We start from the raw sequence: 6140 nt of genomic DNA, 5'->3' as shown, positions 1-6140 counted from the left end.
TTATCACCATGTTCATGAGCTGCAAAGTATACTTTTCCTTCCTTTTTCCTGTATGTGGGCACAGAGCTCAGCCTCCCCAAATATCAATGAAATCGCTCCAAACATACATGAAAAAGAAAAAAAAAGAATTCAATATTTAGAACAATATTAGATGTCAATAGCTATTTCATCTATAAACTTGCATGTCATGGATTTTTTTTCTTGACAGAGTTTTCCTGGCGTATTTATATCCTATGAAGAAGGGATTATCATCAGAGTTTAGCATCTTGTGTTCTTTTGAAAATGCAGTTAAGGGTCTGGCACCTCTACAAACACTATCAGGTAGTTTAGAATGGGGAACACACTGTGTTGGGTCATCCGTTGTGGAATGATTCAGCAGCAATTTTCATTATTTTTTTTTTCATAAAAAAAATCCCTGACCTGTTACAGCTCTGGGATCTTTTGTCTTTGCTTGGTGTTGAGTGGGAACACAAATAAGATGCCCATCTGTTTTCAGAAAATGCTGACACTGCTGGTTAAATTCAAGGCATTGATAGTGCTCAATGCAACACATGTCACCTGCTTTATACATTTTCATGCAATTGTAAATTATTTACTTACTGTTTGGTTCCTGGTGCTCCACGTTCTTTCCCGGGACAGTTTGACAAAATAACATGATGACAACCATATGTTCTGAATTTTCTTGGTAGTGTCAATCTAAAAGGCCTTATTTCATTGTTCCTGAAGTACCTCAGAAAGTACTTGTTCTGAATATAAAAATCATAGTAACCAAGAAAAGAATATTTTTATCGTTAAAAAAAGAAATTTCAAGTAAAAGATTGTCTGTACTTGCCTATGTACAAACTGACTTAAGGTATAATTCTAAAGAATGATCGAGCAGTTAATGGTATTAATCTCAGCAGATAGTTGTGCTGAGACTTTGGCCATATTGCTGCTATTACTTCTCGTGGTTTGCAGATGAGAAAAATGCAATCTGGTGATGTTAAATTCTTTATCCAAAATTATACAGTTAAATAGTGGTTGAACCTTGGTATAAATTTCAGAGCCCTTGGTCTTCACTGCTCACTAAATTGCATTTTTATAAGAATTTGAGTAATCTAATATCTCTTTTACTGTTTTAAATTTTTGAAGTTAATAGGTTCTTTTCCTCCCATCCCTGGCAAGTCAGATCTTCTTCTTCCAGGATGCTATGACATTGTCTTGTCTCTGACACCACAAAGTTTTAGCCCTGTGACTTACAATATCCTGCACTTTGCAGTGAATCTGTTTTGTTCCATCTCTCCCAGCTAGTGATGCTGCCTTCCCTCTCTGTCTTTGACACAAGGAGAGAGTAAGACAGTCTTTTACAATGGTTTGTATTGACAGAACAGTGAAGGAGGCCCTCCCTGGCAGGTTTAATTCAGCCTTCAGATAGGAGAAAAAGTGGTGGACTTTGGAAACACCTGCTTATCTGGTAGATCAGAGGAGCATGCTATGAAAAAACAATCCCCCAAAACCCAGTGCAGACCTTCCCCTCATACGTGCTACTGTTGTATAATTCTTGTGTGTGTTTTTTTTGTGTTTTTTGGTAGTAGGGATCAAACTCGGGACCTTGCGCTTGTGAGGCAGGCAGCGGAACCACTGAGATAAATCCCTGGCTCAGCTGCTGTATAATTCTTAAGTATGGATCATGCTGGCCAGATGAAAGACGTTTGCCTGTTAGGATGCATCTCAGGTGCCTTTGGGAAAAGCAGATATATACACAAATCTACACATGATCTTTTATTATCATTAAAGATTATTTTTCTTTTGTAAGCCTTAAATTGAGAGTTATGTTGGTAGGTGCCTTGCTTTAAATTCAATTTGCCCTCAGAGGCAAGTTCTCAGAAGTATTGAGGAAGAATGAAGGCATTTCATGCATTTACAGATCACTTCGATCATGTTGAGAATGTGTGTGTCCTCAAAGCCTCCCAAGAACTCTTGGAGAAGAGCTACTTCCAATGCTCTGAAGTTAACTAAGAGCTGCAATCGGGGAAGGGAAAGGTGGAGGGCTGAAGGAGCTCAAAGAAATCTCAGGCAGCCCTCATTCTTTCCTAATAAGGAAATGGAGCCAAGATATTATAAGTGACTTGCTTGCAGATAGAAAATGTATTATCTATAGAAGAGAGAGCCCTGGAATCCAGATAATCTAAGTCTCAGACCAATAGCAACTCTAACTGCTCTCTCCCTTGGCACCAACCCCAACAAAGTGAGCATTACTGGCAGTATTCATTCATTGTTCGTTTTTTCATTCATTTATACTTCATAATTCGTGGGTTGACCCCGAGCAGAAAACCTAGAAAGCTTTGACTCTATGTTTTTCATTACCTCCATATTCCATCAATAAATATTAACAGTTCTGTCTCCTAAATATCTCTCAAATCAACCCCTGTCCGCTATCTCTGCCATTACGTTATTAGACCCTAGTCGCACTCTGATGAGACTGGCAACTGCCTACTCTAAAAATGACACTTCTGCAATTATACAACAAAAAGATTGAGAAGTTTCTCTGTGCTACACAAGGGCTTCAGTGCTGGGGACCCAGGATGAGTCACAATCTGCTCCCACACAAGGTGCTCATGGTCTATGGGGGAGACAGGTGTTTTCGATACAATGAGACAAAAAACTCTTTTAGAAGGGTGCCACGGAAACCTCCGATCAAGTCCTTTGTGGTCTGAGAGGGCTGCCCGGAGAAGGAGATATCATCTAGAAATGGAGGATCTAGCAAGATGGGGGACAAGGAGGGAGCAAATGTATCCTAGAAGCAAGAAATGGACCCAGACAGTGGGAGAGGAAATGTGGGTGGAAATAGGGGAGCAAAGAGGCTCCCACCGGCAGAGGCTGCCACCTTCGAGAGACCATCACTGAAGGGTGAGGGGAGAAGTGAGTCCTCTTCTAAGACAGCGGTGATGTGAGAGCAGAGCTCACGGACAATCTGTGGGGAGAAGAATGTTCGTGGGAGCTACCAGGAGCACATGTTGATCCTGCACAGTAATTTTCAGGAGTGAGGATGGGTGGTAACAACAGTGATCCGGCTCGTCACTGCTGTGTGGTAGGCGGTGCGTCCCACTGAATGGGCCCAGTGGTACCTGGTAGAGAAATACACAGGGGCAAACTCGAGGAACTGCTTTATACATTACAGAAAAACTCAGAGCATTACCTTTACATAGTTCAGCTGTGTATAGTAGTAAACAGATTTGTTTGGGCTGCTGGAATCTAGTACTGCAACAGCAATTTATCGTTTCTGTTTTAGAGCCTAGAAAGCTAAGACTAAGGTGTTAATATCTTGCTTCCATTTGAGGGTTTGACAGCAAAGCCATTCCACACCTCTCCCAAGCTTCTGGAGGTTTGCTGGAAATTTTTGGTGTTTCTTCACCCTGCACTGTGTATTCATCCACATTTCCCCTCTGTGTAAGGACACCAGTCACACTGACCTCATTTTAACCTGATTATGTTTGTAAAGACCCCACCTCTAGATCCAGTCGTATCCAGAGGGGGTTATGCCCCCAATCTATGTTATTTGGGAGGAGGAGAGAACACAATTCAGACCATAGGAGATCTCATTTTTTTTTCCTCATGCTCACCCCATATATTGACCTCAAAACAAGCTAGAAGATAAATATATAAAAAAAATTATGTATAACTGTAAAAGGGACATTTAGGGGGTGATACGGTTTAGTGGTTTTCAAACTTTTAGAAGTTTAGATTCAAACAAAAATGTATCTGAAACCTCCACTATATGTCACCAGGGAGTGCTTTTGGCTGGTCCTGGGTATGACTAGGTGTAAAGGAAAGTCACTGGAGCTTTACCCACGTATGGTCCCACCTCTCTCCAGCGTAACCTCCAAGCACCTCTGTGGAAAGTAGTTGTTGCGTGATGTTTCTTTGCACATGGAAAAATTCACCCGAGACCTGCTTCATTTCCCACGTCCTTTTGAGAACTAGATAGTGAAGTTTGCCAGAAAACTCTGGAAAATGGGTAACTTAATCAAATTCGATTTCAGAATTTGATTTCACAGAATGAGGGTCAATCACATGTGCCAGTGAACAAAAAAAAAGGTGATCTCTGTCTCCAAATGAGTTTCCACTTCTTAGATACTGATGTTTGCAGAACCCCAGTTAATTCTTGAGGCCTGGGTGAACGACTACAGCTTTATTCTCCTCAGCTCTCTGCATGGATGTCAGAAAACGTCTTAGAGTCACATTCCCTTCTGTCCACCTGATGTCTGGCCTCTGATGAGGAGCATCAGAGTCAATACCCGCCCACTCCCAAGGCAACAGCATTGCGGAGATTGGCAAACATAGCCACAGAATGACTCTGTGAAAGCACTGTTGAATATACAGTGCGATCTTCCTCTGCACATCAGGTTTTTAAAATTTTTTTGCACATCATTTTTTACACTAAAAAGGTCATTTGTTTTTTAATGGAAAATTCTAGGGGGGATTAGAGCTTTCACTGATGTTTTAAAACTTAAAATGGGATTTTTCTCCACATTCGTTATGTACCATCTCTGGAAGCTTTTTCATTTCATTTGGCTTAGGCAATTTTATTATGACAACAGGGTACAGAGTGAAAACAGCCTACAAAAATCAGCTGACATGGATTCCTGTGGAAATATGACTCAGATACTGAGACTAATATCAGTGAAACTCTGGCTATAAACATGATTAGTCACGACTCTCATGTTAAAATCCAGACTGCATCTTTTCCTTTCGTTTGCCTCTTGAATATAAAGTGGGTTCCTTACCCATAGTAGCAGTAGAACTATACTGAATCCCTATCCTTCCAGAGGAGCATGAAGGGGGGTCCTCTAAAGTAAGGATGTACTCTGTCCTTTCGCCATGAAATTCCAGAAGGGACTTTGCATTGATTCCTGTGGTGGTATAAATCACTGATCTCAGTTTCTCTTCAGAGGATGGATTTTGATATTGAAAGATAGGTAAAGTGTCAGTGTGTGTTCCCTGGAATCCATGGGCTATAGTCTGAGTGTGTATCTTCTCCTGAAATTCTTGTTGAAACCCGAAATGAGATGGTATTAGGAAAGGGACCTCTGCGGGTGGTTAGGTCATGAGGGTGGAGCCTCGTGAATGGGGTTAGTCCTTCCTACAGGAAGAGACAGAGCACAAACTCTCTCAAGAAGCAGAAAACAGATTCTCAGCAGACATAAAATTTGTTGGAACCTTGACCTTGGACTTTGAGCATCCAGAACAGTGGTAAATCAGTGTCTGCCATCTATAAACCACTCAGTCTATAGTATTTTACTACAGCAGCCAAGTGGACTAGAAGAGTTCATGGTAACAGCTCACAGGCAATTAAATAGAAACGTAGACTCCAGCAGTCCCGGGTCTGATTCATTTCTCATCCTCACCTCTCAGGCCAGGTTCCTAATGGAGTTCCCAGCTTAACCAGGTCCCTGTCCCAGTTAGATCTGTGCTGCTATCGTTTGTTTTTATTTAGCATTTAATGTATTGTTTTGTTTTTATGTAACATCTAATATAAAAGAAGTTTATTGCCTTTCTTATGACGAGAACAACACATTTATTAACAAAAGTTAGGGTCCATAGAGAGAAGTACATAAATGAAAATCACAAACCTCACTTACTTGAAAATAACCACAGATGAAACTTTTGTTTATCTTCTCTAAGTTTAAGCATGTCATGGTGCCTCTTTCCTCTGAACACCTTCACTCCACTCTTGAGTGTATCCTGTGTCTACCTCGCATGAATCCTTCTCATGTCTTTTTTAATGATGTGTCCTGAAAATTATTTTTTCTGCTAAGGGAGTCAGCAAACCTGCATGCTTATTTTAAAGGGGTGTGTTAAGTTTCTTATTTCAGCCTTGAGGATCCTCAGACCCAGCCCAGTGACATTTATCTAAATTACCATGAAGGGACTTAAAAAGGGACATGGAAATGGCGGAGATCTCAACTTTGGTTTGGTTAGTCCAGCCAAGCAGCTTTTTATTTAGTCATTTTCTTTCTTTGCTCCCATTTCTCCCGAACCCCTTGGCCCTTGGAAGCATAGTTTTTCTCTGAATGATAGGTTTTCTCTGAAATGTTGTTTACCTTTTGCTTTTTCTCCCTCTGTAGCTTTAGTCTTTTAAAATTTCTTTTCCAGTACTC

Source organism: Fukomys damarensis, unplaced genomic scaffold (genome assembly GCF_012274545.1).
Source record: "Fukomys damarensis isolate Sample0158 unplaced genomic scaffold, DMR_v1.0_HiC HiC_scaffold_10, whole genome shotgun sequence".
NCBI lineage: Eukaryota > Metazoa > Chordata > Mammalia > Rodentia > Bathyergidae > Fukomys > Fukomys damarensis.
This window is presented reverse-complemented; position numbering follows the sequence as displayed.